Below are 24,692 nucleotides of genomic sequence, written 5' to 3' on the forward strand. Positions count from 1 at the left end.
TCAATCAGCACCATGACACTACAATAAAGATTATAAATTAAAGAATATTTTTGAACCTGGCCTCGATTCCCTATGATAAAAAAGCATAAGTTTAAAAAGTTGAAGAAACACTCAGTGCACTCTGTTGCTGTCATCAGACAATCCCTCTAGATCAGCAGTCTTGGGTTTTATCACACACACACAGAGCTCACAAGATAGCAATCAATTAAACATTTTTGCTAAAGCATTTAGTCAGAATGGGAACATCTGGAGTTGGGATTAGATTGTCCAGAACTAGCTGCCTGATAATTAATATTCTTTCATGTGGCTCTTCTATCAAGGTGTCCCTCTGATTTCCAGCCATTCCCCTGTGGCTTGGAAACACTATTGAGTTATTGCTCATCCCCCAGCACAAGACTTGTACAGGAGCAGGGGAAGCAGATGAGCTGGAGGACTTATGTTTCAGCATTGCCTCAGGCACACCCACCAGACTATGCCTGAAAAATGTCACCTCACTCCAACAGCAACAGGAAAGAAAACACTTGAGGAAATGTTCTAGGAAATATATTTGTAATGCCTCTTCAGGACAAGTGCAGGAGGATGGATTCACCATCACCAGACCTCACCTCCAGTTCCAACATCTTCATTTTACAACTCTAAAGGGCCACATCCTTCAATGGCCTCTGGACCATGCTCTGGTGCAACTCAGGAATGCAGCTTTTGCCATCACTAGGCAGGCCAAGCTCTACATCCCTGTCTATCTCACATGTGCAAATTCAGGCTTTTCAGGCATAAACTGACATAATTGTTCCACACTTGGATGGTGGTTGCTGCTCCTTAATTCAGCCCTAAAAGCCTGTCCAATTGAATTATTAACATTTCACTCTCCCATCAAGTTCTGGGCAGCCAGTGAATCCTTCAGCTGTTTTAAAAGTGTCATATTTCAATGAAATTTTGCTTTTGCAGGGAAACAAAATAACTAGACTGTGGAGAATGCATAGACCCTACATCAAGCAGGGATGTGTTCATAAATATTGATAGATCATATGCTAAGTACTGGTAATGAGCAGCTGGATATCTTTACCTGAGAAACTCTTGGTACTTCTCAACTTTAACTGAGTTTGTTGACTATTTTTTTACCTTAAGTTTTCCTCAAACCATCTCCTCCCAGCAGGTCTGCATGTTGGTTTAGAACCCAGTCCTCTCTTCACAAATCTGTCACAGGGCATCTTCTTTGATGTCTCCATTGAGCTCTGCCCTGGAGAAGGGTAAGAAAAATCAAAATGCCTACACAGTCTGCAAGTCCAGCTCTGTCTATTTGGTTTCAAGTGTGTTTCCAATCTCTTTAAGCTTCCAACAGGGAGAAAGGGATCTGATTCTATGCAATCTCATTCACACTTCTTCTCCAACTGCTGTGGAGGCATGATGTTGACTTTTCAGCAAACAGAGCCTCATTCCTCAGGGTCTCTGCACTGCTTGCTTAACTGAGCCCCATCAGATTATGCTCAAATCACACTAACACAAGAGAAAAATCAGAATATGCCCCTTTCATACCTGGCTTTTGTATTTATTTGCCTCTAATAGAATTTATCATCCAGAGGAATTTCAGTTTTTACAGAGCTGCTTCTTTTTCCCCTTTGTGATTTGGGTCAAATCCTATCACTAAGCTCTGCTAAACTTGCTGCATTGCTGTCCCCAGCCTGGTGGGGACGTGACAAGTAAACATTGCTGAGCTGTGCTCCAAATCCAAGCTAAGAACACCAAAAGGACTGTAGAAAAGAACTGAGGCAGCCCAGCCCAGCTCCAGGGAAGCTGAGACTGGGAGCTGAGGAGGCAGGCACAGAGCAAGTAATGCCCAGACCTTGCAGGGGAAAGGAGTGATGGAGCAGCCCCTCCAAACTCCACATTTCCAGACACTGAGAGAGACTCTTCTGGATGTCCTGCTCTGCCTTTGAGAGATGTGCTGGAACCATCAGTTTCTAAATCAGAGCAGACAGTGGGCCAGAATAAATAGAGGATGCCCACAGAAGGTCAAATGGACAGGGGAGGTAAAATCATGAGGAAATAAAGAGAAACGAGGCTTTTTATTGGGCCCATTCTGATGATGCACAGGTGGGAACATAACAAGAGCTGCTCTGACATGTAATTCAGGCTGACTGCTGTGGAGGAATGGCTGTGGTTCTCCGAAAAGGAAGCCTGCTGTCCTCATTTCTAGCTGTGGAAAAGAAAGTGGCCAGGAGGCATCACCTACGTGGGCCAAGAGGCTGGAACTTCGAAACAAAAGGAGAAGCAGCTCAGGTCACCTCAGGGAACACATTTGTGGGTAACTGCACATTGCACCACAAACTTCTACCCCACCCCTACTTTATTCAAAGAAGGTACAGTTTTAAATAAACATCTTCAGCATGGAGAAGAACCCCCGAAGGATGCATCAGGGAGCAAATGGGACGGAAAGAGTTCTTTGCAGTAAGGACACCACCTTCCCTTTCACCTTACCTCATTCCCATTTCTCCTTCCTCCCCAAGGCCTTTTTTTATGGCCCTGCATGGGTCCCCTCAGCCACTGTCACTTGAACCACTGACTCCCCGTGGGTGTCTCTGCTCCCCTGAGGTTCCTCAGTTTAGGAAGCCCTTGTGCTCTATGTGGGAGCATTCCTCCATGGATTATGCTGGCACCAGAGCTGCACCCCTCAGCAGCTGAGGGCTGGTGTGCGTTACAGGGCCTTTAAATCTCCCCTGGCATTTAAACCCATTTAAAGGCTCCCCTGAGTCTTTAAATGACTCATACAATCCGTGGAGAGCACACACCTTGGAGCATATGGCCCATGTGCTGACTAACACTGTAGATAATGTCAGTAATGATGCTCCACAGTGCACACGAGCAGGGCTGCAGCTCCAGTGAGGAGATCAGTGCAGGCCTGGGTTGTATTTTTAATGCGCAACATAAAAATAGAGAAAGATGTAATGGGTTTCTGCTTTCAAACAAGCTTCCAGCTGTGCCATCTGGAAGTCAAGGAGATGTGGGAGGACAAAAAACAAGGCATTAGGTTATAAAAACTTCAGGAGAAAGCCAGACATCATTGATACACAGGTCTCTATTCTGCAAGGTGGTGCTTCTCAGGGCATCCTCCAATCTATGGGAATGCTCAGGGTTTATTCCTCTGAATTGCAATATCTGGTGAGTTTCCTGCTCTTGGAGTGGGCTCAACTGATTGCCTCTTGGTAAGGAATAACAAGTCCTGAAGGCAAACCAAAAACTGCACCTAGTACCTCGGCCCTGTGAGAGTGCATTTATTTTCCATATCAGTTCTGGAGCTGAGGCTCACAGGCTTCCTGCTCTTACAACTCACAACAGAGCAGATTTGCATCTCAGACGAGGGATACCCGAGCTGTGGGTTGATTTAGTAGCTGGGATTTTGTGATGTGTAGCGAAGAGAGACTCGTGGAAGATACTTGGCAAAGTAAACTGTACAAGGCAGCCAACAGATAGTCTTCTCCTTTTCACAGCCTCTAATGAGCCCTTTGCTTCTTATCAGAACAGCGAGGGAACAGACATCCCTCCAGCACATAACCAGCCCCTCTCTGAGGACCAGGAGATGAAACCATCAGCAATGAGTTACAAACATGGAGTATTTCTGAACTCATTTGTCTGCTGATAGGATTCAGGCCTTATTCCAACCTGTAAATGGGATGTGCTTCACTAGTTTTAAATCACTCAGCAGGTGATAAGTGGTTAACGCCTGGAGCCCTGAGGTGCCTTCAAAACATAATTGCTTATTAAAATAAAACAATAATTAAGTGGAAGACTGAGAACCTCGTGACTTCTGAAAACTGGATCATTTTTTATAATGAGTCACTGAGGCTGGGAGCAGACAAGGGAGAAGGGCTAAGTCAGAGACCTGAGGGCACACACTGCTCTGGCAGCTGAGGAAGGAAAGAAGTGAGAGGGCTTGAGAGCACCATGGAAAGGATGCTCCAGATGCCAGCACAGCAAAGGCACAGCTGCTTTTGATGAGCAGAGAGCCACATGCAGGTTTGCACTGGGGCCAGCCAAACTTCATGCTCAAAAGGTCTGAAATCAAGAAAACTGTGGCCCATTTTCAAGGTGTTGGAGGAAGAGGAAGGGATTTTCTTGGTGACAACTCCTCCTTGCCATGTGGCCTCAATAATATGGATAGAATGTCACAGCTTATCATTTCCCTTCAGGCTCCTGTTAAACTGTCTCAATAAGCAGCTCCTAGACCAGGCTCTTCTGGACTCAGCATATAAAACAAATTTCTCACCTTGCTGGCACCATCCATTAATGACTGATCATGTCTGTGTGGAGATCTGTGGGCCAGAAACTCAAACAGCACAATCCTCACAGAGTTTTTGACATCTGGGGTGCAGGAGATAATTTATCTTCTTGTGTTCCCCCTTCCTTCTCTCCTTGCAAGCACAGAGACCAGAAATCTCCATCACTTTCAGGCAAGATCTGACAGACTTTGCCCACCCCAAGAGCTTTGATTAGTCAGAGTAAAAACCACTGCATTAACTGTTCAGTAAGTAAATACCTGATTGTTTTCATCCTCTTCACACCACAGTATGAGCTGCACAGTTTTAATCATGCCTTTGGGCTTAATCCTGATTATTTCATTGCAAACTGCAAGAACATATCATTACTTACAGTGCCATTCTAGGCTATTAGTCAGTCCTTCAGGTCAGCAGGTGATGAGGGAATCATCATGTGGTACCAGCTTTCTGCACCCCTGCCTCTCAAATGGTGGCAAACTCTTGCAAGCCCTGAGCTAAGAATTAATGAGAAAGCATCAGTGTAGTAATTTAGGTCCTAAATTTTCAACCCTTCTAGCTTAGCATGCTCTTTGCAGATCTAATCCCACAGAAGAGGAGCAGGAATAGACAAAGAGTTGCCATACAACCCTCCAAAGACATACCTTGTTGTGCAAGTTCACCAGGTAACAGGAGTTGGTGACACATGCAGGAGGCTGTTCCCCTACACCAGGCAGAGTATCAGGCTCAGTTTGCTTGTAGTGTAGCAGCTTGAAAATATTTTATCTTGATCCAACTCCAGGTGCCACACAACAAAACTACCTGGTGTTAATTTGCCCTTCATTAAAAAGAGTTAAGGTTAGCAGAGAGTCAAGGCTGGAACTGAGAATGGAGAAGTTGTCTCCAGAATGAACTTACCCTCTCCTTCCAGGCCAGGGTGAAGAGAAAACCAGACTCCACTGTCTGCCCTCCAGCTGTCCCCAGAGCTCCCCATACTGGCAGGAGATGCCAGACAATTTTGGCTTATAAACATTTCCACATTAAAAATGACTGCCAGCGCTTCGAGAGATCTCCGGCCTCGGCAAGCAGGAAGGAGGCAGCACGCAGCTAAATGTAGAGGCTATTTTTAACTGGGCTCATTTCTCAGGGAAGAAATCATTCCTGACCTGTATGCATGCAGTGCATCAGATACAAGGCAGGCTGGGCTGCAAGCACTCATTAATGGAGCTGCCAGCTCCCTCCTTCCTGCACTGGGGAGTGAGGGCTCTTCCCTCTGTCCTATGAGGGATCACAGGGAACTACTGAAGCTGTGAGTTTACCAGGACTGTGTCCACCTCTGCAGTGGTAGGAGGGGAAGCAGGGGCTTCAAGGGGCTTCATAATTTTGGCATTAGCTGCCCATCTCCCATTTCATCCTCGCTCATGCTTGGAGCCCGTCCTTGTGGCATTCTTGGAACTCCTGCTTCTTCTGTTCCTTGCAACCATGCCATGAACACACGGAGTCCTGCACGCTGCTGGGAGGTTCTCTTGTGAAACACAGACCTAGCTTTGCCTAAGGCAATTCACGAGTCACTCCAGTCTTCTCTACACGGGGAAAGTGTACGTTTCCTGAACTTGAAACCGTTTTCTTGCAGCCCTGTCACTTCTCCTAACACTTACATCCTTTGCCATAATCAGTGGTCAAATGCTTCTGGCCCAGCAAGGCACAGATCACTTTGAACTGCAGTTCTGATAGCTGGGTTTGGCAGGCAATGTTTGGCCCTAACACCTTTCTCATCTCTTTGATTTCACTTTTATAAAGTATGTGCTGAAGGATTTCAACTCTGAAGGTAAAAAAAGACTCTTATGATCTTCTAATCTGATCTCCCACTTAGCTGTGTGTGTAAGAATTCACCTGGTGGTCCTATCCTGAGCTCAGCAACTTCTAGTTGAGCTGGGTTGCCACTTTCAGAAAAGTGATCTGAACTTGATATATTGGATTTAAGTAACAAAGAGCTTGCCACATCCCTTAGGCAACTGCTGCAGGGGTTCATCATCCCACTGTTAAAAACATCCACCTCATTTCACAATTGGAAATCAATGCTAGACAAACAGAGACATTGGATCTTCTTACATCACTTTCTCCACTGGTCTAAAAAGCCTCTAACATTCAGTATTGTTGTGGTTTTTCCCCCCTAAACTGTGAGCAAGTTGCTCCTAGAATCTGCAGTGTGCCAGTTTCAGAGCAGAGTACACACAACAGGTACGCAGCAGCTTTAAATATGCTGGTCCATCATCAGTCTCAGCCTCAACTGTTTGGCTTTCCAGTGTTTTTCTGCTTGGAGAGCCCCACTCCCACTCCTGTCCCTAAGATCAGGGGGCTGCTTTCATGCCCTCACATCTCAGCCAACTCAGAGGTGCTACATTCCCCTCTCCTCATCCTAACAACTCTTTTGCTCACGTTAAACACGAAGGCCAAGTTAACAAACGTGCTTTTGGGTTGTACAGGCCTAACCCTCTTGCCATGTTTCAGGCTCCAAAAAGCTTGCAACACCATTATAGAAACATACGGTTCAGTTTAGCTGCTTAAAATTAGACTGTGAATCTCCAGGTCCCTCGGGATCGGTGCATGCACTGGGGAGAAGGGGAAAAATGAGAAAGAGGCAAAGCTCAGAAGTCAGCCAAAATACTCAAGCTCTGAGTTTAACTCACAAACAACTGCAGACCAAGTTTTCAATCCTCTGCCTAAGGACTCCTGGGATCCACAGACCACTTCTAAAGGCTCTCAACTGGTAGTTATGAGAGCAACAAAGCCATAAATTCTTCCAAGAAAATTCATCATGCCACTCAAAAACTTTTGGGGCCCATATAGCAAGTGGGGATGAAAGCTGTTGATTACAGGGTAGGGGTGCCACAACAGCTGAAGTGGAGCTTGGGGTCCTTTTCCTCCATGACAAAGAGCATCACACCTTGGTTAAGAAAGCACAGACACTCCAGCTATCCCCAGAAAGCAATTGGCAAACTAAATGTGTCTCATCAGAATGCAGCTTTTACTAGTTGCTCACACCAGACCTACAGTCCTCACATATAACTCTCCCCAGAAACAGCACAAAAGAGAAAGAAAACCATCATGGGCAATACAGAAGAAGTTATTTGAAGGGGATCAAAGCTAGCAGCACATCTTACAGCAAAGTCAGATAGAGCTTGTGGGGAAATCTATCCCCAAACCCAATGAAAAAACCCCTTCACTTGACCACAGCAACTCTAAACCACAGATCCTCCTGCACAGGCCTTTTCAGTGAGAGGAAATTGAAGAGAGGGATGAAGTGATCCCAGCAGCTGGGCCACTTTACTGGTCTGCAAGCCTCTGCCCTCAGCTGAGCAGTTGTGTGTCCTCCCCCAGACAGCTGCCCCTTCTCCCCAGACTTATTCTACGAGCTCTTTACTTCAGTAACTAGAAATACACCACATGTTGAACTTGCTGCTGTGTGGAGAGAGAGAGCATGGGAGGGATTAACCAGAATATAAATAAATGATGCAGCAAAACAATACTAATTAAAATTGACCTGTATCTTGAGCTCTTAAAATCTCTCCTTTCTTCAGATGTTGTGGTGTGTGCACACTTCCATCTTTCCCATGGCTGTGAGTCCCACACTGCCAGAGCCTGAAACCTCTTTTCCTGAAAAGAAATATGAGGCAAGTCCTTTTGTTTTTTTTTTTTTTTTTTTTTTTGGAGAATCACAACAGAACAATCTTCATATGAATCCATAAAGCACGACTTCTCTGATCCCCCCATCTGCTTTCCCACCGGATGGCACATATTTACAAAGCAGCCCTTGGAGGCAAGGGAAAAGAAGGAGAGAAAGAAAGTTGCCATGAAGAAATCCAAAGTGATGGGAAGATCTTAGGGAAGCTGTTGTAATGTATAATCAGCCCATTTAATACGGAACACTAACGTACAGCTGCTGGGAAAACTTGTCCAGAATGCTTCTGCCGCAGCAAAAAAGGCCTCTGAGGTCAGCTTAGTGCCTACATTATGCTACAAAGAAATTGTCTAACTGCAGAAACTTGTGTAGTCTTCAGTGTTAACCTCCTTCTCCCACAGCCAGGCAAGCTACACAGCTCCCTTGTTTAGAAAGCCTCAAGCAAGATGACCAAGGGAAAATGGATTAATAAATCCAACATGAAAAGTCTTTTGCTGTTCATCCTAAGTTTACATTGGGAATAATAGGGTTTTTTTTTGTCTGAGCAGAGTATGCTAGGCCAGTGATGCAAAGCAGGACTCACCTTAAGACTAAGAACATTTCAAGCTCCCTTTTCCCATCCAATTTTTCTGTCTCTGCCATGAAATCTCTGGCTCATTGTGTAGGGGCTGAACCTGTAAATTCCCTTGGCCACTGTGTTCTGTGGTTTTAAGGGCCTCAATGCCTTATGTTCTTAGACTAGCAGGATCTTGATTCTGCAGGTGAAACGAGAGAAACTCCAAGGAGGGTTGAGGACAAGGCAGAGAAGAGAGAACAGAGCCCAAGAAACCACTGGAGTATTTGGGCAGAGCAAGAACCCAGAGCTTTAATGCACCATTTAATCCTTCTATGCAGGGCACTGGATGGTGGCTCAAACAGCTCTCAGGCTGGAATGGAAACTATTAGCAAAGCAGCCCAGGGTCTCTGGAGAAGCCATAAAGCTGGCAAAGTAACTTGGAGAGATGGCTAAGGAGAGCTGTGAGCAGGAGTCGCTCCTTGTTGCTAAAGCATCTTCACCACAAGAAATGAAGTGACTTGTGATTCACAAGTCTAGGAGGTACCTGCAAACCTGAGGTTATGTGCAAATGGGCCCCAGGTGACAGCCAGATCCCAGAGGAAAAAGCAGTGAGAGGGTAATTTCAGTTCGTGGGCACCTTGAGAATTTCAGTTCTCAGGGCTTTCACTTTGCTAAGTCTGCGTCTCTGGAAGCGGCGTCTGAAGCAGGCCTCGACACTGGCTCGTAACTTCCGCAACCCGCCTGGCACCCTCCCAGCACTAGAAACCCTCGCTGCTTCTCTTAAAATTTGGCTCAGAAAACACAAATCCCAGCTTCGGGCCAAGTGAACACTTTGTGAACCATTCTGCAAGTCTGGCCTGAGTTCAGTGCGCAGATGATGTGTTTTCTGTGGGAAGAGGCTAAGCCAGACTCATCCACACAAACTGCAGGCTGGTTGAAGGTAAAGCTGAAGCAGTCTGTCTGTGCCCAAAGGCATGAGAAGTTTGGGATTGCTCAGGAAAATACTGTCACTGGCTGCTGACAATCTTTAAAAGCAATCATCTCTACATGGAAGGTAGAGCTTGAAATTTTAGTTACAAGCATGCTAAATAAATTTAAAGCATTAAATAACCCTATGTGTGTCAGGTACTATTGTAAAACAGTCTCACAGAAACCCCAAGTTTCTTAGTAACCTCCCAGAAGCCTCTGCAAGAGAACAAAAATGCAGAGAGTGCCAAGATTGTTAATCAGAAAAGGACAAACAATTACATCTGAGCAGGCTCCGGTCTGTCCACAAAGCCTTTGCCAATTAAAAGCAAGATGGTCATGTCAAGGTTAAAGCAAAGGCTCCCACGGTGTTTGATCTTGTCTAATTAGCAACTGCTAAGAACCAGTGGGCATTTTGATTTGGAGGAGTTTGGAAAACTGTACGCTAACTAAACCGTATTAGAAATGGAATTTATTCCAAGAGATCGTGCAAGAGAAAGACTTAACTACATTAATAGTTCAATTTGGAAGAGCCTAACTCTTCCCTGCTGGAATTAGGTATCAACCCATTGAGCATATTCAGTTGCCTTGGGACAGTTAAAGTGTGACACAGAAAATGAGGGGAGTTTAAATAATAAATCTACTAAACGATTCCTGATGTGTGCTTGTGGTCTCATGTTTGGATTAAGGTCACCAGAACAGTTTTGACTTTTATTTTTTTGCTGAAGCTGCTCCCTCTAACATACCCAGTCCTTTGGCTAATTCAGCCCCTGCTGAGGCTCTTTCTTTTTGATCCCTGTCTGTAACAGCCATCGACTGAAAGATTTTTATTTATTTTTATTTTTACTTTTATTTGATTTGTTGTTCTGTGGTTGAATATTTACTTTGTGTTCGTGATCCCAGCTCTCAGCTTGACCCCTCAGAGTCTGCAACCCTTTCTTGCACTCCAGTATTAGCCCAGCCTGGGACTAATTGTCCTCCAAGGTCTGGACTGGCTGCAGGCAGTTTGATGTGGCCATAGGTTCACACTTGCAGTTATTTTCCTAGCTACAAGAGGGTGACATTGTCACACACAGCTCGGCATTAATGAGACTGTGCCAGAAGAAGACATGTCCCCTAGCTCAATTTTCTCATGGTACTTAGAACTTGTAAGTTTCCCAAGGAATGTTCTCTGTTTTACCCTCACTTCCAAAAGTCACCTCCTTCTTAACCTTTGTGGCAATGGTTTTATTTCAAATTCCAGTAACTTACGGGATAATTCAATCTGCTAGCTTTCTTTTTGAAATACAGCTAAGTCCACAAACCAAATATGTTATGCCTGGGCACTTTTCTCTTATTTCTGGCAGCAGCTATCAATTGTGTCCTGATAATTCTTGGCTCCATTGTACAACAAAAAAATTCGAGAGAGAAGCATCTTTAATTCTTCACCTCTATGAATCAAAACATTCTCATTTGGATGTCACAGCAAAAGCCCCAACACCCGAAGAACAAGGATCATTTTACAGATAATGGTAGGTGAAGAAGCTGAAAACAGGATTTCGTGGAACCACTTTAGAAAGGATATGAAGTCTCCATGGGGAATTTATTAAAGCCAACAATGCAGCTATTCTGTGGCTTTTTGAGGCAAACAGAGGATCAGGTCTTTATTCTCCTTCAAGCTTGTTTCCTCACTTGAAATTGTACTTGTTATCCACAAAACTGGCTGCCATTACTGTGCCAGAACAGGTTGGGCTGTGACTGACTAGATCTCTGTACTCTCAGCCTCAGGAAAAGTAGATTCAAATGCAGACTGATTCATTTTGCACACAAAAATTGGAGTTTTCTATAAAAAATTGTGATTCTTGCTGCCTCTCCCAGTAAGTTAGCCAGTTTGGAGTGTGAAGTGAGGATCAAAAAATGGATCATCTATGGCTTCTTCTTCTTTCTTCTTTATTGTTTTTCTTGTTCTTCATTCTGGACATAAGAAAATGACCCTGCTTTCTAATTCATGACAACTTTTAGTTATGTCTGTGGCAAGTCTGTGGAAAGAAGCTGCAGTTTGATTTCTCCTCCATTCCTTTCTTTGATCCTCTTAATCTGTCCTTATCTTCTCCTTTCCCCCCCCAGATATCACCTGTTTCCTCCTTTCTGTGCCTGTTCCTGGACTGGAAATGGCACAGGTGAAGCAGAGAGCATCACTCTCCCTGCAAACACACCCTGAGCCACGCATCCATGCTCACAGTCGTGTCTCTGGCTCCCTTCCAGCCAAGCCTGCAGCCTGGCAGTTGTCCCACCCTTCCCATTATAACCCACTCACACATCGAAGGCAGCAAGCCTCCAGGTGTGCTGTTTGGGTGCCCTTTCTCAGAACTAACTATTATATATTTTCTTGCTGTGGTTGAAACCCTGGTCCAAATCCACCACAATTTCCCATTTCCCAATTTTACAAAAATAGCTATTATTACTTTCTCCTGGTAGCACATCATTTATCTTTGAATTCTTTCTGCACCAAGCTTCTGTGTAAGTAGAGATCTAGCTTCTTTTTTTTTTGTTTGTTAATATTTTTCTATTTGTTTTATCTAAATCAGCTAACAGTGAGCTGTGGACCAGTCTGTCATATACAGCACTGCTGCTTCTTCCTTCATTTTCTCCATATTCAGTCAGGTGTAACACAAGAGGCAAACAGACTCCTCCATCTCTTTTGGTTCCTTGTGCTAATATTTCCCCACTGGTTTTTTATTTGAATTTATGGTAATAATTTTTTTTTTAAAGCTTTTTCATGATAGCAGTGGTCTGTCTTTATTTTCCCAGATCAGGTATGTTCACCCTAGCACAGCCAAGCCCACTGACCATTAAAGCACCAATTCATATTTATTAGCTTGAAACATCCAGCCATGCCCCAGGAGCTGGGACAGGAGTGGGACCCTGCTGTGCTGACCCCTGTGTGCACACACAAACCCACGAGCAGGACACTCTGCTCCAGACCCTGCTCTGTCACAGGCACAACGTCAGAGTGTAAAAGGTCTGATATAATTTGTGAACTCACCTCAGTTTATATGAGCACTCAGAGAGCTAAAGCCAGCAGTTTATTTCGGTTATTTTATTTTTTTTTTTTATGGTGACTGCTCGCTTCTCAATTTCTCTATTATTCACACCTCAACAAATCTTTATTTCATTAGATTTTGGGAACTGCAATGGTAATTTTGGTGATTAACTTTAAATTGAGGATAATACATGAGCAGATATTAACATAATGTCAAAACAATTTTGTACAATTATTACTTAACCTCGGTCAAATCATTTCCACCCCCAGCATCCTCCCAAATGGACTTTTATTAATATGACACAGACAAACATAAGGGAACCCTGGGCTTTATGCAGGGAAATGATTAAACAAGAACACTTATCAGAAATTATCATGCAGGGTAACAAGGCAGCGGGGCAAATCTCTGAATACTCAGGTTCTTAAGGCTGCATCTGGCCTTTAGAGGAATTACATGAATGAGCCCTCAACAGGAGGCTTGTCTTGCCTGGGTGACAACCAGCTCAGCAGCAAGATGTTTAGCTTCTTGCATTTATTATACACAGCTGATTTTAAAGCTGATGGATGGATATTAATTACTGTGAAGACTGAAGATCTTAATTTCTGTCTTGATATCACAGCTACACCTGAGAAAACCCATTATTCAGTGCTGATGGAGAGTTCATTGTCTGCAGCCTCTTCAGTCAATGGACAGACTAGAAAAAGAAAAAAAAAAAGAAGGAAAAATCCACAAGAGGAGTGATGAGTCAGAAACACACTGGTGCCTCACACAGCCAGGGGATCTGCTTAATCCCATGAAGACTGGCTACCTCCTCCTTGCAGGAGGCTGTTCCCATGTGCTCTGTTCATCACTGCACAGGAACCACATCCCCGTCCTAAGCCACAACCAGCAGAGAATCCTCCTGGGCTTTCCTCTGATTAACTGCCAGCAGAAAGGGAAAACATTCAGCTGTGTGTCCGACTTTCAGTCCCACTGGATTCCCTAGGACTTCGTCTTGCAATTCCCAGAGCTTTTTTTACCATCAGTAGACCGGCTCCCACTGGCACTGTGTGGAGTGGATAACTCCCTTGCCACTGAAGCAGGGATAAATGGGTGCTGGGCTTGTTGGAGCTGTGCTGGGGGACTGCCAGGCCAGGTATTTATTTTGCACAGGTACTTGCTTGAACAATCACTTCCTAACCACAGCAAAAATTGGAAATTTGCTGAAATTTGCGGCTTTAATCCAGCTGGAGCCATTAAAGGAAAATACAGAATAAATGGAGAAAAAAGACCCCTAATTTGTCAACATATTCTCTTTTATCCAAAGCTCAACCATGGAGATGGGTGCTACTGGGAGAAGAACTCCCCTTTGCCATCTAGATGAGATGCTTCTGAGGATTTTGATGTTAATTTTCATTGTCCTACATCCTTGGGGAGGAAATCCTTCCCACAGCCTCTGCTTGGTGCAACACCTGGCAGCCCTTCAGGTCTGGACTGTGGAGAAGTTCTCATCAGCATCATCAAGCTCTGAAAACGTAAGGTGTATCCACTTTTACATGTCAAGCCAGAGACACACAGATTCCTGAGACAGGAAGGAGCAGGTAATCACCTTGTAATCACTGGGAATGAATCCATAAATCACCTCCTGCAACTAAATTCACTTGCAGGAACCTTAATTTAAATACTCAAACTTTGAAATATTCAAGACCAATTATTGCCTTTCACAATGTTGACTTTAATTCTGACATTTATTCCAAATGTGTAGGGGAAAGAAAGAAATAAAGGAAGAAAAGACATATAGCCTTTTTGGCTTGGTTAGGTTTGGTTTAGTTTACTTCATGTTTTTTTAGAGATTTTTCTGCCCCCCCCACATAATCAGTCTGAATGGAACACAATAATCTGAGATGGTAATAAACAGCTCATAAAAATCACTTTTCAAACTGTTGCTAAAACAACCTCACAACAGTTGGTGCACTAATGGCTCACTGGAGGATCAGAGAAAGCTTAGGTGAGCCGTGAGTTTCAGGGTACAAAAAGTGCTAGTTGTTAGCAGAGTGCCACGGCTTTCCATTAGGAAAAGCCAGTACCAGAGCATGTAGAACACATGGGGTAACTATTAGGAGCTGTTTGCTCCTTTCTTTCCCCTTGGTCTCTTATTTTTCTCTGTAATACAGGCAGTTTGGAAGGTTTTGTCATTTCTACACAGGGTCTGAAGTTTATTGTGAGGTCTTGCAGGGCGACATTTTGTGGCTTGCAGCAGGTAGAGAATGTGGCACAGATGTTCTGGGGACTCATCTGGACTGAACATCTGCTGAGGGCTTGGCAGTAGTGTGAGGAACAGGATTTTGATGCTCTTCTCCATTGTGTTAATAGCTCCTTTTTCATTTGGAGGCCTTTTTTGTTGCAGATGGATGTAACCAATGCATCTGCATTTACTGCATCTGCATTTCATCAAAACTGCATTTCTTAGGGGAAAAAAGAAGGCATTTATCCAACCTCTCATGGCAAAATAGTGTTTGGTTGAGAAGAAGCCCTTGCTAGAGCCAAACTTCACTGCAACAACAATCCCTCAAATAGAGAGACCATGCAGTAAACAAAGAACCATGTTTTTTCTGCAACTACCAGCTCGAGGAAGAAGGAACAAAGGATGAGTCACTGTGACGTGCACAAGTGGAATTATGAATGATAAGCTAAAAATAAAATGCTTTCAAATATAGTTGGGTTCCTGCTTCTGACTGAGGAGCATATTCCTCCAGGGGAGATGGCACCTTCCCATTTCAGCTGGGCAGCTCTGTCAGCCCCGCTCAGAGACCCAAAGCAAGCAGCTCCCAAGCTGCCCTGCAGCTGCAGCATAGGAGTTTGAGCCTGATAGATGATGCCAGCCACACTATTCCTGAGGATGGGGCACTCCACAATTGTGGCATCATCACTCTGCAGTGATGTCCTTCCAAAGCCAGATGTTACCCATTCAGAACAGGCACCCTTCGTGTCAGCTCTAGAAGGAGACACAGCATCTTGTGAGACTGTCAAAATATAACGTCTTGAGCCTGCACTGAATTGAGCCAAGAGTTCAGCACTAAACACCACTGATGATAGACTTTTCTTTGATAGGTACTGTGAGTAGCTAATAAGAACACATGGGCCAGACTGTCAATGCAGTGAGGCTCCTCCTGAGCTTTTTAGTGCACTGATATTTTACAATAAGAATCTCTTCATCCTAAGAAATGTCCCAGCAATGCAATAATATGAGTGCATAAATTCTAAGGTCCTCACTTGGTGGTTTTCACAGATTTTCCTAAGTTTTTAGCCACCTAGCCTGGGTAAGGGCAGGGTAAAGCCTAGGCAATGGCTTTAGCGCTGCACCTTTGCAGCTGAAAGACTTGGTAGCTCTTGATAACCCTTCCAAGTCTATAGCAGCTCCTGCTGGATGTTACCCAGAAAGAGAAGAAGACAAAAGACAAGGTGAGTTCTTTTAAAGCCTATTTGCAAGCTTGTGCACTTCCCTCTGGTTCTGTCTGTTTGTATGAAAGAAGGGGAAACCTGAAATCCTCCATGTGTGCAGTACATCACCGGCTTGGACTAGGTTTCTGCCACCAAAATTCTGGCAAATATTTGGGATAAATCTGGGTCAGAGCGTTGTACAAACCTCAGCAACTCTGAGGGAGAAGAAGCAGAACATCAGAGACACAGAACTGGACAGGAGTGAATCCACCTTGAAGCAAGGGAGGAAACAGCAGCAGCTGCTGAGTTGCCAGTGAGTAGTGCTGCTTTTCCAGGTGTAGTGGGAACAGTGAGAAGGTGAGAAATGAGCCTTGAGCTCATTAAGTGATTCCTGAACACCTGCAAATATTATCACAGCACACAGGAATCCAGGACACTTCTAAGGCTTATGAGACAGACCTCAGTGAAGAAGACAACTTTGCCTTGATTTTGAAGACTAAATGTTGCTAACATCCATGGGCTGGGAAAGGGGATGGCTCTCATCTCTAAAGGGAACATCAATGGTATCTGACTTATCTTCTCTTGCTAATGAGCTATTAGAAATTGTTTTTGAGCCATACTCTTTGCCCTCATTATAACTGTGTTCCCATAAGCTCTGACTGTTATAATGAGGAGAGATCTGGACTGATGCACAGTTTTAATGAGATCCAGTGTAGATGTAAACCAGAAAGTCTTATATGTGAAGCCAGACCTCAAAGTGCAGTAACAGAAACAGGTAAAGGATGTACCTCAACAGAGAATCCTGAGTAGGAGAAGAGGAAACAACAACTTTCATGTCACAGGCAGAACAGATAAAGCTTGCCTGCCCCCCCAACCCCAAATCGAATGTGAATTCAAGAGGTGATATCTAGAAGGATGTAATTCACCAAGGAGAAAGGAGGGAAGCTAAAAAGAGATCCAGCAGCTAATGACTTCTAAGAGTTGAATGGTGAAAGGAAATGCTCGCTGTCGACAACACCAGTGAGGAATGAAACAGCCAGCAGAACATTTCTTTTGTTCTTGTCTCATATCTTTTCATGAAAATTAAAAGGGCAGTTTTCACAGCTGGTGAAGGACTTTTTTTTCCCCTTCGCTCTGCCATCTGATGCTGTCTCCACTTTGAAAACAGCAAATTTATGCCTGAAGCTGAACGGGTAAAAATTGGACTCTGTTGCCTGTGGGTATATTGCCATGAAAAGCAGCAGGATCTGATGAGAGGTTTCATCCAGATCAAATCAGGGAATACTCAACAATGTCTCTGTTTTCACAGGAGACTTCCAAGGAGCAAGAGGGAGCCAGGAGCCAGGGTTCAGCTGGGTGCACCCCAGGATGCTCAAGGAAGTCTGTGCTATGAAGGGAAGAGAAAAGGGTAAGACTGTCAGGTTTTTGCCTATATTCTCTGAAATCAATGAGCCAGAGGGAGAGATCTCCAGTCTGAACCCAGAGGGGAGGATTTCTTCACCATGCCACTGTATTATGTCTCATGAGGATAAGAAGTGGGGATAAAACCTGTGGGAATTTCCACCTACTCAACAAAGCTCTGATGGTGCTCTGGCAGTGCACGACACTGTCCTCTCCTCTTTGTTAGCATCGTGGTTCTCCTAGAAAGATCAGTAGTGAAACATTCACCAAGAATTACCCTGAGATAGTTCCTGTCAGGTCTTGGGTTTTGAAACAAGTAGGAAAAAAAATCTTTCTTTCAGGGCTAAATTTTCGGGAGTAACAGGGGCTCTTTTCTGAGGAATTGTCATCAGTTTGTGACTCCTATTTGAGCTGTACATAAGCATATTCATCGGGACCATTACAGTGGCCATGCTCAAAAGATAAGCCTAGCAGCCATAAAGACTGGAGATTTCTGGTATTATCTTCAATGAAATTCTAAACTTTGCAAATACTGATGTGGCTGGCTCAGCACCCAAGCTCTGACTAACTCAGTCAGCCTCTGGCTATGCCTCCAAATGGTTTAGTCCCTACGTGTGTCCTTGTGAAGATTTCTGTCCTGGGATGACCATGATCTTAAGAAAACCCCATGTGTGCAGGGGTTTATTCCCCAAGCCCTGAAACTGCTTTCTCCCTGACTGTACTAAACTGTGATCAGATTTCTGTAGCTTCTAATTAGGAGAGAGGAAGCACAAACATTAAATGCAGGATGCTTTCTGCAGTACCTGGTCAGCTGCAGCTCTCAGTCCCGGGAACCTGTAGTGATGTTTTGCCCAGCCTCTGTGTCTCCCAGGACTAGGTATTGCTCTGCTGTGACAGTGGCTCTCATTTTACAACAGGACAGACAGTATGATGTTTTCACATGAGGAGGAGACTGCTGTCCCTCGATATAGTGCTCGGAAAATGCAGGATTGCTGTGTTTTATTTTTGATCATTAGATGTCAAGGATTCAACACTGAACAGCTCTGAAAGGTTCTGTTCTTGCAGATGCTGTTGGTTTGAGATATAAAGCCGTGCTCTGCTTGCCTATATCCCACCTGGAATGAGCTGGAGGAAGCAGACAATGAGAATGCTGCTTTTTTGCTGATTTCTCCCCCGTTAGCAGTCATCAGAGCAGCCACTGGCTGAAAGTTGATGCATGCATTGGGGATGGTGCACACATGGCACAGCCTGGGTGAACTCAGGGTGAGTGCTTGCACAAGTAAGTTCATGTGTGTGATTCAGGTGACAGATCACCAGCATGGAAACGATTGAGGGACGTACCTGGGTGCCTGAAGTGTCTCTAACTTCTTGTGTGCCTCTCTCACTCCTGTGCATGTGTAACTATGTGCACCCAAAGTGGTGGGGAGGAATTAATGAAGAGTCCCTTTGGGTTTAAGAAAGGGTGACTGTTGCTGCCTCTAGGTGTAGATATGTATGTTCAGAGGGCATGGTGTTTCTTAAGGTCACCTTGCTTGCACAGAACTGAAGGTCTGAAGCGTTGGATGGCTTGTAAAGCCTGCATGTGGCACAGATGGGGTGAGGCAGGGATAGACCTAAATCCAGTTAAATAGAGGGGTTGTACCACTCTGTTACACCAACTGTCTTGCATGACCCAGGAATATGTGTCATCCACTGCTGATGGGGCTAAACTGCTCTTACCCAGTGACAAATTCCCTTTAGTAGAGTCCTGACCCCCTTGCAGATGCACTGGGATGATATTTGTCTGCTCTTGCAGCGTGGTCTGGATGTGGTTACCCATTCAGCTCTGGAGCATTTCCACTCTTGGCAAGAAGCTGTTAAAAATACAGGGGTGGCAGGGAGGGGGAATGTATCACCTAATTGATTAGCTCCGTGAATCACAGAGATGCCAGCCTGTCAGAGAGTAAATCACTGGAGCTGTCTTTGATGTCTCCTTTGGTCAAGGACACACCAGCCTGCTGCAAGTGTTGCCTTTCCTTTAATGTGCTTTCTCTCCTCTCTCTCTCTCTCTCTCCCTTAGTCTTGTGCATGTGCTTGCAGGGTTTTTTTTCCACTGGATGCCTACAGCTGCCATACTTTGTATTTTGATTCCTTTGGCAATTACTGGCTAAGCAGGCCAACCCTGTAGGACAGGCCTGCAGAGGAGTGATTACTAAGGAATGGAAAATGCAAAGAATGGTATTAGAGGCCCCTAAAGGGATCTCTCTCCTCCCACCACAGGGCTGTCACTCACTCTGAAAAATACTCCCACTGCAAATAATCATTGTGAAGGTGATGGGGACCTCCAGTTAGTCCCATCTTGTGGTAGTTGGAGGAGAGGGGAAATGCAAATGGGAGTGGCTGTTGGCAGAAGCACAGGGTCTTTTTGCACTATCTAATAGGCTATTGGTTGTTTTTTCCCACTTCCAGCATGGCTGGAGATTCACTAACAGTCATGTGGTGCTGAAAGGCTATAATAAAAAGCTAAGTGATGAGGCAGCTTTTGTGATGGAATTTCAGCACTCTCAACAGGAGCTCAAGCCAGAACCCACATGCAAAAAAAAAAGAAGTGCTATTCAGACAAAACAGAACAAGTTAACCAAATTTCTCTAAATTTCAAGCCTGAACTAGTTCCAGAGCTTCAGAAACTGTTATAGGGCACATCTGATCTTGCTGCCAGCATGCACCACATCTCCTATCACGTGCCATCTCGGATGGAAGATTACTCCCCAGGAATGAGCTGCTTTTCTTGGTTCCTTGCCAATGCCACCTGGCCAACTCTGTCTAGGTAAAGCACAGTGCTAGTGAGCATTGGCTCAGACAGACACTCGGATCTGGGCCAGGCTGGAGATGGCCTGTTAGTAGCTGTCGCTTGCTTGGCTGGGTTGGTTTGTGGTGCTGGGAGGGGGTTCAGCAGTCGAAGGCTTCTGCCAAGATTTTCTGCATGACAGCACCCTCCTTACTGCAGTCTGTGGCTGGACTGTGCTTCTTCCTGCACTTCCCAAGAGGGAGCCTGTAAAGCAAAGGAGTTCTGACATTTCCAGCCTGTTCTACTTGGAGGTCCCTGCAAACACAAGCTGCTCTCTGTCCTGGTGCATGCAGCCTATGTGTTAACAGCAGAGAGCTACTGGCCATACAGGTGGAGAGAGCAGGCCTCTGGTGCTCACTTCCTTCCTCAGAAGGTAGTCTGACCCTAAAAATGCTCATGGGAGCCTGGCAAGCAGAGAATGGTGCTCTCAAAACGTGCCTTGCTGTCATTCCTTCTCACTCCACCTCCCCATAAAGCAGCTCAGGGAATGTCATCACTCAACAGGCTTAGGACAAGCCCAAAGTGTCAAAAACAAATGAAAGAAACCACTCAAGGGTTGAAACAGCAACAAAGGTGCTAGTGAAGAAGGATGAGATAAGCAGTTTTGATGGAAGGATGTTTTATGCTAAATGCACTAAAATGCACTAAAATGCACTGTTGAGCTCTTATCTCAGGCTGTCTGTAATGGGCTGTTTCTGTCTTCCAGCATGAGTTTATTGCCACAACACTCCTCATGTAAGAATTTCCGAATTGTATCCAAGTCAGCCAATCAACTCGCCCCTGGTAAAGTACCTGGATGGAGATTTGAGTCTAAGGTGACATTTCTTGTCTTTGAAATGATTATTAAAGCTTTTTTTTTGCTTTCCTTTTTTTTTTTCCCCCCCAAAGCACCTTTCATTTGCTAACAGCTTTCTTGAACTGTGAAAACCAGGACATGGCACAGCTTTCCAGTGTGGATACCTGCCTGCAGTTAATATCAGCTCATTCCTCCTACTCCCCTTCCTCTCTGTCTTCTTGCCTTAGAAGAGGGTTGAAAAAGGCTAAAAAACATGTGCCAGCCTGAAATTGCTCAGTGACACGTGTTTCTGAGAGCTAGAATACCAGTCCTTGGAGGTTACACATGGAAACACTCCGTGATTTCCCTTTTCATTCCCCATGTCCATTTTGCACTGTCGGTTTAAATCCATTTCACCCATGCCATGTGAACACTGCATTGTTCTGAATTCCTCCTCAAAATGACACGCTTCCTATGGCAATCTTGTTATCATTACCAACCAAGCATGTAATTTTCTCCTCTTCTCCTCTCCCCAAAAATATATGATCTTAGTTTATTAGATTCTATATCTATAAAACAAGCCATGGTAGGAGGCACAATGAAAATATAAAGAAGGGTGATGAGGCATTTTGCTACTGCCTCTGAATTCTGACTGGATTTCGGGATACACAAGACATTAAGCCATTATTCAGAATAAACATGTTAATCCCTCTTTAAATCTTAGCTGCCAAAGCAGAGGTGACCACTGGTGGCTTTTGAAGGGCATAATGCTGTTGATCTTAGCAGGAATGCAACTTGCTGCATTTCCTTTCGTGAGAACCTCCTGACACGGTGCTAATGGCTGGATTCATCTGGAGAAGAGGTGATTACTAGAAATGTAGAGATGATGGTTTAACATTACAGTGTATATGTAAGTTCTTTTTCTCGGGCTTGAGATCTTAAAGAACCTCTCAGAGGTAATCAATGGCACTTTAGTTCCCTTTGAAGCTTTTATTCACAACATTTGCATGGTACTTTGTGACACATCGACTTCACTATTTTCCTTCAATTTTAAACAAAATTGCTCCAGACCTGCATTTAAGTTGCTGTAAATTTGGTGATCTGTCAGCTTCAATCACACACTACATCTGGGGCTCCCTTTCTGCTGTAAAATCTTAGGTCATCAGTACGTTTTCCTATGCTCTAGGATGGCAATGGGCTAATTGCTTAACTCTGCACCTGCCCTTCTGTGAACAGAGACGCTGGACCTTAAAAGAACTGAACAGGATTGGCATTGACCTACCAGAGAATTACAGTGCTGGAATGCCAAATTGATATAACACTAAAATAAACTGGGCTCCAAGGCTCTGAATGGGCAATATTGTATATGTTAAGTGAATGAGGGCTGAATGTTCAAAAAACAGCTTCTTTAAAAATGCAAGAGCAATTTCCTAATTTTAAGTCCGTACACACATTTGGGGGTTGATTTGGGACCTAAAACAGGTGCCTTTTTGTTTTTGGTTTTTTTTTTTTTTTTTTTTTTTGATCTACAGCTTTGATCTCATACAGCCACATGAGCTTATCAGTGTCAGAAACAAACTCTATATGGAAAAAGTCAAAGGCAATATATACCTCATGGATATAAATTGGAAAAATGCGCCTTTAAAAAGATATCAAAATGTATAATGTATTCATCTGCCTGGAAAATGCCATGAATCTCTCATTCCTCCATATCTTGTATTCAGCCAAGCTCTTTCCTGCAGCTGGTACTGTGCAGGCAGTTCTCCTTGCAGCTCAAAAGGTTGGAGTTAACCTGACTCCAAGGAAAGCTGCTTCCCACACACAAAACTGTGACCCACCTGCAAGGAAGACCACGAAGAGTTCAGGAATAAGCACCCCAAAGTTTTGGATGGGCCAGGCTGAATTTGGTGATGCCACTCCCTCCAACTGGGAGCACTAAAAGTTTGGCATGAGGCGTGAAATATTTAACCAGGCTGCCACTACGTAAAAATGATAGAGAGTGCTTGAGCAGAACATCTGTCAACGAGGTGGCAGCTGGCAGAGCCCAGCAAGGATTTTCTGGGGAGAAATGGGCATAGTTTCCCAATTTTGTTGCAATGCTGAGCTGCGTGGGAGGGTGAGGGGAGCTTGTATGAGTGTGTTGGTCGCTCAATGAAGAGGCAGAAGAACAAGTGCCCTGAGGAACCACGTTTGAGAGGGCAGACGTGAGTGCTGCAGCGTGGGAGAGGAGATAGGGAGCAGTGGGCTCAGCAGGTGGCTCCTTGTGGCCCTGGCAATGGCCTCTGATTGCCAACAGCCTCTTCCCACTCTGGGTCTGTCAGCAAACCCTGATGCCAGACTTTGTTCCCTGCAGAATTTTTTTTGCATGTGTAGCTGTCTAACTCCAGGCCTTTAAGAAGGGGACACCTGGAGCAAGGTGAGTGTTTCACCAAGGGCCCAAGCTTTGGTCTTGGTGCTCTCAATGCAGATGGGATTGAGCAGCTCAGTCACAGGCAGGTATCCACAATCTAGCTCAGTAGAAGGAAAGAGATTTGGGTCCAAAAACCTTACAGCATAGTCTGAGGAGAGATGGGTCCGACACTGGTCTCCCGTTTGTCCTCCTACTGCTTTCAAATGAGCTTTATTTGACCTTCTCCAGAAGCAGACTTTGGATGGTCCATCACTGGCTTCTTACTTCCCTCATGAACTCTCTTCTCCCAAAATTGATCTCACAGAAGGAAGGTGAGATATGAGCTGGAGGGAGGCAAGCAAACAGAGCCTGAAACCTGCTTTGAGAGGGAGCAGACTTATGTGTGAGGAGGAAGGATGTTCGGAGAGAGAGGTTCAGGGGACGAAGTGGTCTAAGGAAGTCAGCCTGATTGCAAAAGTTCTTTGTAAATACAACAGGGCTTCGGTGCAATATTTAATTTCTTTGTCTCTATGTCAGGGTAACTCCTTAGGTGCACACAAGGGTACCCACACTCCCACTCTCTTCTTCCACCAGATCAAGCAAAGGCTCAGGAATGCAGTAATTAATTTCCCCATCGTTACCACTGCCACCCTGCAGATAATTCTGCTGAGTTTTGAATTTAACACTATTCTGTAAGCAAATATTTCCTATTTTTGCACTAAGGTAGAGATTGCCTGAGACTGATAGTTTAATCCACAATGCAGGTCACTAGAAAGGGTTAATCAGCTGCGGGTACATATTGTCTAATTCCCATAGTGTGGGAGTGAGACAATAGGAGATCAGAGTGGGACTCAACTTCTTTGCATTCTCCCCCACGCTCCTTTTGGAGGGTGTTTCAGGGACAGGCTGTGAGGAATGCACACTATCTAATCTGCATGTATAATGTAAATATGCACATTTTTATTTGCTCTCTCCATCTGCAGGGAACTTGCTGGCATCAGAACAGCCATGCGGGCTCACAGTAAAGTTTCCTTGTAAAAGGGAAGGAGAAGACTTAGCAAGGCTGCTTGCTCTCTGCCTCCTGCATCCTGTGCAAATGGGTGTACAAAGCCTGTCCTACTCACACCTTCACATTTCGCCTTTGGTCTCAAAATCTGAGATGGACTGAGCTCCTTAAAGGGAGCTGGTCCCTTAACTGAGCTGGAAAATCAGTGTGGAAGAGGGAAGAGAAGAAATTGCACTTGGCCAATCTTAAACCATAATTTAAACCAATTTCTCTAGCATAGGAGGAATTTTTAAAAAATATAATATTTAAGATAGGACAACTAGTTTTTATCTTTTGGAACAGACAAGATTAAATGGAGGTAAATTTAAGAATGCTAAGCTTCTCAGCATGAGGAAATCAA

Source organism: Aphelocoma coerulescens, chromosome 10 (genome assembly GCF_041296385.1).
Source record: "Aphelocoma coerulescens isolate FSJ_1873_10779 chromosome 10, UR_Acoe_1.0, whole genome shotgun sequence".
Classification (NCBI taxonomy): Eukaryota; Metazoa; Chordata; class Aves; order Passeriformes; family Corvidae; genus Aphelocoma; species Aphelocoma coerulescens.